The following is a 12,638-nucleotide window of genomic DNA, read 5'->3' as shown; positions in this document are numbered from 1 at the left end:
ATGAGTTCGTGATCACACAGAGGTATTGCAGTAATGTGATGGTATAATACTGATAAGACGCTTGCTAGAGGCAACTACTAACTGCTCTTTTAAAAATATCCTACTAACCTCAGTTCAGTGCTTGGGCTAATTCAGACCCAGATTTTGCAAGAGGAAGAAAACGTGACAACGCTGCATAACTGACAGACATGCACGGTATAATTTATTTGTTTTGGGTCAGTCACTAGTCTGGAGACTGTTGTGAGTCTAAGCTTGGCGAGAGCTGTACAATTTGATCTAACATAGGTTAGTGGAGTGACATTGCAGATACTAAAAGAAACCTGTTTCGCAGTCATTAGGAAACCGTTAAATAAAATAAACTGTATCCTTAAATAGGCCTATTACATTTTTCTTTACTCATATTATGCAGCAGTTAAAATAACCGCTATTACAAATTAAAGTCTGTCCAATTATCCACGCACATATTACTTCATATTTTTCCATTAGCAATCATAGCTAGGGCTAGGAAGTTCGTACCAAAAATAGTTTTCAGGTTGGTGCAACCACGCATATAGATCACTAGCTGTCTTCTGTGTATACTATACTTCGTTCACATAAACAACTCAAAAATAACTTATGTCCGCAACTGTGGATGGATAACTTTCGTATAACCCGTCTGATGAAACATTGCAGTTTTCAGATGAGGGCGCTCGTGTGTCGCGAATACGATCCACTCAGTCTCGATGCGTGGCGAGTCAGCTGGAGAAATGTTTGGACAGTCTGACAATAAAAATATCAACAGCTGTTATGAACATAAATACAATTACCAATACCATAGTTGAATTTACTTTTTCTGTCATGTACGGTATATAAACATACTTTATTCCAGAAGTACATGTATGCCCGTGGCAGAGGTCTCAATTTCATCTGCACTATCAGTTGAACTGCCTTCGTCTGCTGTGTATGTGCTCCTACCTGGCCTATCATAATCCATCTCATCTTCTTTACACTCTTCATCACTAATCACAATGCCTATATTTATTACTACCCTTTCTACTTCCTCTTCCATTAACGCGTCACGACGCCAATATTCGTCTTCGATATGTTTAGCAGGTTGGCAGCATTTTGTCCAGACTTATTTGCTGATTTCGCTTATTGATTGTGCGGTCATTTGTTTCAAAACTGACAGCCTCCAGAATGTATCTTTTCCATCATTAAACTGTATCTTTTTCTTAACAGCATTCAGAAGCTTGCGTAGAGTCGGAATTTCTTTACTCTTCTCATAAAACTCCAAAAAAGTTCTGCGGATGACACAGTTTTTCAAAATCATCAAGTACAATTTTCTTTGGATGTGGGCGGCTTTCACCAGGAGTTGAAAATTGTCCTCCAATGCGCTTTGCTTCTTCACCTCCTTAGCTATAGCATGTTTTGTTTTTTCACTCTTCCCCACCGCCGTTGCTGTTCTTTTCACAAAGTTCGTTAATGGAATGATAAGACCTTTCTTTTTCTCTTCTTTACAAAATTTTAGCACATTGTATATAATATTTCTGCTTTGCGAGCGTAAGACTTCGCGTGACGAGTGTCTCGGCGGAGTTTCCATTCGCTCTTGTGTACACACACACTTCCGATACCGACTAGCAGACTGAACGAACTGAACTGAGGCATTTCTTTACTGCAGCACTGTGCATAGTACGTCAGAACAGGGTGACGTAATGCTGTATCGATCGCATGTTTATGTTGAAGCTTACTCTACCTGCCGTCTGCAATGATTTTTCAGACGGATTATAACTAAGCCTATATAACAGCAATATCCACAGTAGAGCTAACGTTATTATTTCATTACGAGCTAACGTTCGCAGTGATAATCGTATATACTGCAAGTTATGTAACTTAATGTGGAAATATAATTACGAAAAGAATATTATTCATTCTTCGATACACTCTTTTAACACTTATACAATTACTGATGAACTATTAAGTTATTTGAACAAATAGTAACTACTTCACTGTGTTAATATTATAAAATTTGGTGTTACCTGATTGACTTGTTTCGACGTTGTTTGCGTCATCCTTAGGATTCAGAATTTGAAGCAAACAATACCGAGACTAGTCAATGAGGTAACATAACACTTAAATTTATAATATTAACATAATGAAGTAGTTATTTCTTCAAATAACTTAACAGTTACTCAGTGATTATACAATATGCGGCAAAACAAACGACATTGAAATGCTAATTGCGTTGGTATAGTGTGTGTTCAAAATGTGTACTATCACGTGTCACACATTGTTCATAACGTTTCTGAAGATTATTGAACATGTTGATGAACAAATGTTGCTGTAAGGACACAAAAATGACGTTATCTTCTCGCGTAATTCGGAAATATTTGTAGGTGGGTCATCTGTCTTGAAAACTGGTTCTTTCAACATACCCCATATGTAGACATCTCGGGCCTGAGATCCGGAGAGCAGGAAGGGTACGGGAACGGAGTTCCATGAGAAATTAGGCGAGCTACAAAGTGCCGTTGCAGAAGGGCAAGTGATTCCCCCGCGGTGGGCTGTAGCTCCATTTTGCTGCATCCATTGTCTTTGGAGGGGTAAGTTTCTGGAGCGACAAAAAGGGCGCAAGTCCCGCATGAATGGGATAATAATATCACTCTAGAGTACCTGGTTCCCTGTTTTTGGATTCTGTGCAGCATCCTCGACGAAAAAAGGGCTCAATATTCCATGGCCGGACACGGCTCACCAAATCGTAGCCGCGCACTGTGCAGTGGTTTCTGTATAACGACACCAGGTCATTCAAACCCTAAAAAGCGAGTTATTTGTCGGTTGATGAAGCCATCAAGATGAATATGGCTTTCATCTGCAAACCATATGTTGCAGAAGAAATGTGGATCCTGATACGTCATGGACAACACTCGGCTGCAGTACTGTAATCGGGCTCACTCATCCCTTCTGTTACACGCTGAGCAACTTAAATGCGATATGCAAATCCACCCAGCTCTTTAAACATCCGCCGAACAGACCAATAGCTCAAACCAAGTTTCAGCGATGTTCATCGTAGACTACGCATTGGGGACTGTAACACCTGTTGGAAAAGTCGTCCATGATTCTCGTTTGTGGTGACGGTTCTTGAGAGCTCTATTGTCCCCTTTCGTTAACATAAGACTGTTCCCGTATGACGGAACTTGTCAACGACAGCTAACATTGCTCTGTTATTTGATGTCTCCTTATTAAATCGCTCCTTGTAGTGTTCTTAAACCTGCAGCAAACTTGCCCATTCTGACGTCCTACTCCGTATGACAGGAAATAATATTTCACGATAACCACCTTCTCCTCTCTTGTGAGAATTGCAGAAATCAACATAACACTGAATTTACAATATATCAAGTTATTATATAAATTAAATAAATACTTCGTTGCTGGGGAAACGTGGGCAAGAGATGAGCAAAAATTTCAGTGTCGTTTCTTTTACCTCATATCATATAAGTACAGTCTAGTATATACAGTCACGAAGCTTGAGTTGATGACGGTACTAGGGATAATAGACTGTGCAGGTACTATTTCGCATTTTCTGTGATGAAGCGATAGTAGCGAACCTAGTCGTTAGCAACTACTCGTATCTATGGATGCATATTTCCTACGTATTGAGCTTCGTGACTGTATATACTAGACTGTGGTATAAGTGTTAAAAGTGTGTATCCAAGAATGAATAATATCATCGGCTTAGAGTGTAAACCTGCTAACCACCAAGAGGTGAATTTTACAAAGGGAGCAAAAAACTGAGTTTAAATTAACTCTGAAACTTTAGGACCAAATCCAAAGTACAGGTACAGCTGTCAAAAGAAAAAGTGGCCGCTCTCCTGAAACAAAGTTCCCTTCGGGTATCTTCGCTACAATTCGGAGACAGGCGATGTTACATGTTGTTGGACCACGTTGCCCGATATCCACAGTTATAATAGAAGTACACTGTGTGTTATTCGGTAGCATAATGGTAGCGTTCAGACCTCTTATTCATGAGGTCCTGCGTTCGACTACAACCTCGTGCTTTTTATGTTCTTTTTTTGTTCTGTTTTTGAGAGAGACAAACTATACATAATGGCTCCTTTATCTTTTACGATTATTTTAGTAATTAACATCAGGTTCATTAATATATTATGCCATGACTTTATCATTATGATATTGTGGCTGCAAATGGAAAGAAAAAATATTTTATTCTCAATAAAATATCTTTCGTGGCATAAACAAAACAAATTTACTGGCGTCGGCCTTAAAACAGTCAAACAATTAAGCGTTCAAAAAACAAACCAAAAAGCCACAATTCAATATTTAGTCTATCTTCCTCTTATCTCGATCATCTTGCAGTCGAGTGGGCATGGAATTGACTAGTCTTTGCAAATAGCGACTGTTCTTAGACACGATATTCCAGGCATTCTGAACATACACACATAAATGTTCTGTTCATGGGCAGGTCTTTCATTGCAAACACAGAAATCTCCAACCTTTCCTATTTTCTGCCTTCCTCTTAGTCTCCGCATATGATCCACATATCCTAATGTCGTCTATTATTCTTTTCAACCAGAGACCCAACCAGTTACTTTTTATCTTTCTAATCAGTTTCAGCATCATTCTTTCTTCACTCACTTTTTCAAACACAATTTTATTTCTTATTCTATCTGTCCACTTCACACGCACCGTTCTTCTCCACATCTACATTTCAAATGCTTCAATTCGTTTCTCTTCATTTCGTCGTAATGTCCATGTTCCTTCCCCATACAATGCCACATTCCACACAAAGCACTTCACTAGTCTCTTCCTTAGTTCTTTTTCCAAAAGTCCGCAGAAGATCCTTCTTCTTCTATTTAAAGCTTCCTTGCAGTTTTTCTTGGGAAGGATAGGCCTAAATGCGGTAACATCCCGTTGCTTTCCGCACACCACTATCTCTTTCGCATCTTATTAAATTCCAGGGAGCCCAAGCGTGGAGATGAGGAGAGTGGATTTGACTAATTGGGCCCTCCGGACTTCACCGAAAGTCACGGCAAGGGTTAAATATTAATTCTATCAGGATGTTTGACCCTATCAGAGATCGGGAAATCTCAATTAGCCTTTGCCCCCCGCATCCTGGACTATCTTCTACGAATCATCAGAAAATCTTAGAGTGTGATTGGGACAATTTTTCCGAAAATGTTTCCACACTTTTGCCCTCGTGGCTCAGCGGACGAACGTCGGAATTTAGATGTCAACGTCTCAAGTTCAATTCCTCGTTACTCCTTTTCATTTTATTGTGGTTCAAGATAGTATAATGTAATAATACAAAAAGAAAAACTAATACCAGTACTATGCAACTGGATTTTTCCAAACCTAATATTAAATTTATGTTATTTATATCGCTAAAGAACGATTACAATATAAATAACTTGAATATTATTTATACAGTATCACTAAAGAACGATAACACAATATAAATTATAAATATCGGTTTGTTTAATTAATATAAGATATTATATAATACGTATTTAATTATCTAAATAAAATAACCTATTTTACAAAGAAAGATGGTTATTTGTGTTATAATAATTACTTACATAAAATACAGATTATTTATATTGCGAAAGAACAATAACAATATAAATAACTTGAATATTGTTTTATAATGCTAATGAAGGAAAACAGAATATAAATGATAACTTGAATATTATTTATATCGCTAAAGAACAATAACAATATAAAAAACGTGCATATTATTCATATCGGAATTTCACAGATTTATTACAGATGTATTTAAGAAATTGTAGAAGAATAGTAATTAGTAACAGTGTCCAATTTATTCTTCTTGGAGCCAAATTTGTAACTTTTAAAAGTGTGGTTACTATGTTGAAGTGTATGTGTTGTAACGGATGCTTGATTTGTTATGTATGTGAGTCAGTTATGGGATGCTTGATGTCGTCGCAATGTCGTAATTATAGTTTGATTGTGTTTGTGTGACTATTGTGTATTAATTTATGATGTATGGTACGGAAAGCTGCATATTTGTGTTATAGAAGTGTTACGTATGTGTGTTGTTAAAGTTTTTGTATGTTTCATATTGATGCCTGATATTTGTTTTGCAATCGCAATGCCTAATTTACGGTTTGTTTATGTTTTGTTTACATCGCGTAAGCTAATTTAATTTTCTTTTCCATTTCTCTTTGTTCTTATGTTTTTTGTGTATAAAAATTTAGCCCTAACATACATATGTAAAATAGGGCTAACCCCCATTGGAGATACAATAATAATTATTATTATTCATATCGTTATAAAACGATAACAGAATACAAATGACGACTTAAATTTTATTCATATCTCTAAAGAACGATAACAAAATATAAATAACGTGATATCCATAAAGAACGATAACTGGATATAAATGATAATTTGAATATCATTTACATCGCTAAAGAACGATTAAAAAATAAAATGAAAACTTGAAGAAGGCCCGAACCCACGACCTTTAAGTCATTAAACAAGCACTCTACCGCTGGTCTACGAGGCGCAGATATGGAACACTTTCATAGTTCCGGAACTGCTTGTACAAGCACATGCATCGTGTAACATCGCCGCGACCCGAAGTGGACTTAGAAAATATTCGCTGTTCATGAGTGCGGCCACTTTTTTTTTTGACAACTGTACAAATGCCACCTGTACTTTGGATTTGGTTCTCAAGTTTCAGACTTAATTTAAACTCAGATTTTTGCTTTCCTTATAAAATTTCCTTCAGGTTTACACTCTAAGCCGACGATATTGGTTTTGTAGATTATATTTCCACATTACATAACTTCAAGTAAAATTTTTCTCCATTTCTTGATATAAGATTATCACTGCGAACGTCAGCACGTAATGAAACTGCTTCTCTACTGTGCATATTGCTGTTATGTAGTTACGAAAGTCATTCATCCACACTTGCGAATATGTCAGTTTTGAGTTGTTTATGTGAACAGAGTGTAGTATACACAGAAGACAGCTAGTATAATAGAGCCGGCGGTAATCTATATGCGTGGCTGCACCCAATCTGAGAACTATGTTTTGGTACGAACATCCTAGCCCTACTACAACTTATATTTATATGCCTACATAAATAGTGAAAAGTGCTCGAGGATTACAATTTCGACGCCTTTGATGGGTTGCAGGAAGCTGTGCCAGAAGTACTCTTTTTACAAACACGGGTGAGCCTTACCCATTAACATATTAATTTGTGTCAAGCCTCGCAGGTGTTCGTAGTTATAAGTAGGTTGACTAAGGAATGTCGATAGCAATTTTAGGTACCTGGAGGAAACCTCAGTTGTAGTCTACCCTTTCCGAGCTTTCGGCCTCGCAAATCCTCCATGTAGTCGACTATGACTGACAGTTCTTTCGGCACAGCTTCCTGCAATTCACCAAAGACTTCGAAAATGCCCTCATATCTTCATTTTCTTCTCTTTGATATTTCTCTGCAATTCCTTAGTCTATACGAAAACTCTGGGCAAGATGAAACAAGCACGTGATAATGTAATACTATTGGGAATTCTACCTTACCAATATTCATAATGGTCAATTCGTAATCCATTGATATAAATCTTGGATTTAATTGGCATCGAAATGTAATGTATACTTCTTCTTTTAATATGTGGAACATAGACTGGCATTACTCTCGTTTTTTTTCTTCACAAGTGCCAGGACTACTAGAAACAATATTGCTCTCTGATAATGACATGAATTGCACAGAGTTGTAACAGTATATTTGGAGCAGATCTGAATGTGCCGTCCATTATCCAAAGGGGTGATTTGTTAAAAATTGCAAATGACGATCAGTAGCAAAAATAAAAATTTTGTTGATATCTTACAGATTGTAATAGAGAAGGCATCTATCACCATCCTGTACCTTTGAGGTATATCTTCCAAACTGTCTAATACTTGGCGTTCCTATGGTAAATTTTCTCTTCTTATACTACGGAGTGTTCTTTCAATAATTTCCTTCTTAGGAAGTCTAACAACGTTTGCATTGCTGGATAATTTGTTAATTTCTTTATCGTACGATGGACAAAACAGTCTCCCTTGAAGTGCGTGCCCTTTCTTTCATTGCCTCAGCACATTCTCTGCCTTCCACTTGACCCGGTCTGGAGCGTGGTTTTCATGAACCGACGGTTCCTTCATGATTCTTTACCGGTCTTCAGAAACTGCATTCTTTGCGATTGTCTCATTTCCAACTAATCTCGTTCTTAGTTTTCTGTTTAGTATACATAATATCTATTTTATATTCATTTTTCTGCACTTCGACCAGAATTAGTAAAGCGAAATTCTTTACCCATAATTTTGAAAAATGTAAAAAACTGTGATGAAAAGGAATATTGAAACTATAGAAACAGCATCTATTGTTACAAAATGTAATACGTGGCCAAAACGCAGTGTGTGTGTGGGGGGGGGGGAAATGTGACAGTACTTCAGCATCTCAAACAGAATTAATGGAAGAAATAGATTTTAAGTTGAGTTTACATGCATGCACACCAGAATATATTACCTAATGCCGTACCTGAAACACCACTTGTCTCCGCATGTGTGACCTGTGAAATCAAAATTTATGTTTAATGAGCAGGAATAAACTGTTGTAAGGCATAACATGAATACTCACTTCATATTTTATTTCTATGTTTATAATAGAATTATCACAAATATTTTTAGCCAATGTAAGAATTATTTTAGTAAATGATTGGGAGAAGGGAATATTCAATTCTCAATATTAGTAGCAATCATAATAATAACAATAATGGTGTATAACAACAAAGTACACTTCATGAATGGACTTGACCTATTCCGTTCTCAGTTTTGTATTTATTATACGTACGTTTCTGCGCATGAAGTTACGTGGCGTTGCTTGAACCAATAAGCTATAGTTACTCACTAGCTTAGTATCAATACACATTGATGGTGAAATTGTGATTATGTTCTGAGTAATGGTCGAAAACTAATTTTTGGATGTTGATAGGTCTACTATAGTAACCATGAATTTTAAATTGCACCGAGAAAAGGGTACGTAGCAGGCGTCACATTCTTCATAAACAAATCAGACTTTCTGTCATTTTCATTTCTTCTCAGCGGAAAACAAATGACTAAAGCCCGGTTCAGACGGTGCTTGTTTTCTTGCGTGTTTCTTTGCTGGCTAGCAAGCTGGGTGCCGTGGTGGGTACGATGCTGGCTCCCGTGTTGGCTACGGTGATGGTTGTTGTTCTCACGGAGCTGGCTCTTTTCACAGTTCGAATTGGAAAATCATCCGTTGCCAACACTCATGGTCAAAAAGAAACTAAACCGTCAGTAGAAAACAACGGAAGTCCTACATTAACAATAGTAAATGTTGTAATAAGGTACTTAAGCCATAAGTGAAAAACAGCCGAAGTCCGATATTTAATTGCTGTTTCTTAGAAACTGAAGAATATAGGAAAAAACAGATTTAGTTACAAAACAACGAACATGGCGACATGGTTTCAGTGATGATACTATATCATCATCTTTGGTTCCAGCCTGCAAACCATCATGAAAAATAGCAAGGAATCTACCCTCGAAATTCAGCAAGCTAGCCATCAAAGAAGACCTAAGGAGCGAGCGGAAAACACAGTACATGGAAGGAAAAAGGTTATACCAATCCAGAATAGAGGAAGAAAAATTTAAATCCTGGCAAAAGCACTGCTCCTCAATTGAAGGGAACAATCCATGGGATACAATTTATAAAATCGCGTCTGGAAAAGCAAGAACCATGACCTGCCTCTCAACTCTTCAAACATCAGATGGAACCTTCACCGATAATGCAGAAAGCACGATTAGTCATATGTTAGATGCTTTCGCCCCCAAGGACGAAGAGATCAACGATAGTGCAAGTCATAAGCGAATTAGAGAGCTAACAACGGAGGCCATACGCACTGAAGATGATAAACTCTTCACTCGTGAAGAAATTTTATATACGATAAAACAATTCAATCCTAAGAAAGCACCCGGGGAAGATGGACTGACAAGCGAGATACTCCTTCAAGTTTTCAAAGCTTTTCCAGCATTTATGACTGAGATATACAATAAATGTCTCAAAGAAAGCTGTTTCCCACAACAATGGAAGAAATCTAACATAGTGGCGATAATTAAACCTGGCAAAGAAGAGGTTAAGGACGTGTCAAAATATCGACCTATCAGCTTGCTAAACGTGGCGGGTAAAGTCCTAGACAAATTAATGATTAACAGAATCCTGCATCATGTGCATACTAATACTGCTGGTTTGAACAGGAATCAATATGGTTTCATGCCCCAAAAAGGAACAGTGGACGCATTGATGGCGGCTAAGGAGATCATTGAAGAAAACTTAAGTGAAAATAACTGTATTACAGTAGTTAGCTTGGACGTCCGAGGAGCATTTGATGCGGCTTGGTGGCCAGGCATTCTTTACAATCTTAGAGAATTGAAATGTCCTAAGAATCTCTTTAATCTTGCAAGAAGTTATTTCAGCAATAGAATTGCTGCTCTAGGGACTAATACTTTTAAAATAGAGAGACCTGTGACTATGGGATGTCCACAAGGTTCTTGCGGCGGTCCTGGGTTCTGGAATATACTGTATAATTCGCTGCTCAATTTGGACTTCACTCATCGTACGAGGGTCATTGCTTTCGCGGACGACTTAATGGTTCTAACGCAAGGAAAAACCACTACGGATGCAGAGAATTATGCCAACCTAGATTTGAAGAAAATTGAAAAATGGGCGAGAGAAAACAAAATGCACTTCAATGAAAAGAAGTCCAAAACATTATTAATATCAAGGAAAAGATCAGGAGACGACAAAACACTGAACATCTACTTAAACAATAAACGTCTGGAGCAAGTATCCGAACTAAAGTACTTGGGTATCTATCTCGATACCAGATTTAATTTTGACAAACATGTAGATTACATTACAGAGAAATGCACTCCGATAATAAACATGCTAGCAAGAGTAGCTAAACTCAAATGGGGTCTAGAACATCGGGCACTAAAAACCATATACATGGGTGCAATTGAACCAGTACTAACATATGGCGCACCGATATGGGAGAAGGCCTTAACAAAACAAAACAACTTAAGGAAATATCAACGTGTTCAAAGACTAATGAACATAAAAATAGCGAAGGCATTTAGAACACTTTCATATGACGCCTCATGTGTAATAGCAGGAGTTCTTCCAATTCGTCTAGTCATAGAAGAAAAGGTCAGAATTTATAGAGCCACCCACAAAAACATGGAGTACGATGCACCTCTGGAAGTGATTCACTGGCCACACCCAGCTGAAGAACCACTCATAAGAGCGCCTATGGAGGATACGGCAAACAAAATAGATATATACACGGATGGAAGTAAAATCGGAGGAAAAGTTGGAGCTGCTGCGGTCATAATCCAAAACGACATGGTCATCCACCGATCCAAATACAAACTGCATGAAAAATGTTCTAACAATCAGGCAGAACAAATAGCAATCTTAAAGGCACTACAACATATTGAGAATGTAGAAATAACAGAAGAAACAGAGAAAATTGTAGTAGTTAACACAGACAGCAAAGTGACACTGGACACTTTACAGAACAAAAATAAACATAATCCAATAATTGAAAATATAAAGAGAGAATTGAAAAAATTGGAGAGACAGCAATGGACAGTTCTCTTTAGGTGGGTGAAGGCCCATGTCGGAATAGTAGGGAATGAGATAGCTGACCGTCTTGCCAAACAAGCCGCCATAGAAGATGAAGGGGAAATAGCTTATAACAAAATACCGAGAGATACCATAGTAACAGAAGAGAGAGAAAAGACCTTAAGAAAATGGCAAGAGCAGTGGACTATCTCAACTAAGGGGGCAATAACGAAATCATTCTTCCCATCAATTAAAGATAGATTGAAGATAAATTTACCTGTCGGGGCAGAATTTACTTCTATTGTGACAGGTCACGGCTTCACAAGATCGTACCTTCACAGATTCAAGATTATTCCAACTCCAACGTGCCCTTGCAGACTAAAAGAAGAGCAGACAGTCAACCATATAATATTAAGATGTGCCACACTGATAAAAGAAAGAAGAATCCTACGAGCTAGTATAATACGCACAGGTCAAACCTGGCCTCCACCTTTTGATCAGTTCACAACAGCATACCTCAAAAGCTTCAGAAAATTTATAAAATCCATAGAATTTGGCAAAATGTAACAGAATTGAAATTATAAATAATATTAACAATGATGGTAACCTAAAGTATAAGAAGTACAATTAGGCAACACTTGTATCTATAAGAATTTCAAGATCGCAATCAAAATTGTAAATATCTTGTTCTCATAAATTATGTAACTAATTATTGTAATATTTTATGTAAAGCATGTAGTATTATTCCAATGTAATGGAGCATGCTGATATAAAAAAAAAAAAAGAGCGCCTTACTTCCAGCAAGTGAGCACTCAGGCTACCCATCAGCGCAGCCACCTTGGAATCCATTACAGAAACACGCACCATCTGAACCGGGCTTAACTGCCAGCATCCTGCATTGCTATAGTGTAATAAAGTAGTGCTGAAGTTGTGGGATAAATGTGAAATTTGATTTTGTTTCTTTTCTTTTCTATCGTAGGTACAATAAAAGAGTACATTTTATACCTGC

General features: G+C 37.4%; 1 long non-coding RNA gene across 4 annotated transcripts in view; it reads right to left on the bottom strand.

The window, feature by feature from the left end:
* The window catches only part of LOC138702214 (uncharacterized), a 45,866-nt gene that overhangs the window by 31,468 nt on the left and 1,760 nt on the right, over positions 1-12,638 (bottom strand). For 2 of the 4 annotated variants that reach the window (XR_011332812.1, XR_011332811.1), the window contains exon 2: positions 8,513-8,555. This is a non-coding gene — a long non-coding RNA (uncharacterized lncRNA). The remainder of the gene's footprint in view (positions 1-8,512; positions 8,556-12,638) is intronic. The other 2 variants (XR_011332809.1, XR_011332808.1) reach the window with 1 other exon arrangement.

This window comes from Periplaneta americana, chromosome 6 (assembly GCF_040183065.1).
Source record: "Periplaneta americana isolate PAMFEO1 chromosome 6, P.americana_PAMFEO1_priV1, whole genome shotgun sequence".
NCBI lineage: Eukaryota > Metazoa > Arthropoda > Insecta > Blattodea > Blattidae > Periplaneta > Periplaneta americana.
This window is presented reverse-complemented; position numbering and strand designations above follow the sequence as displayed.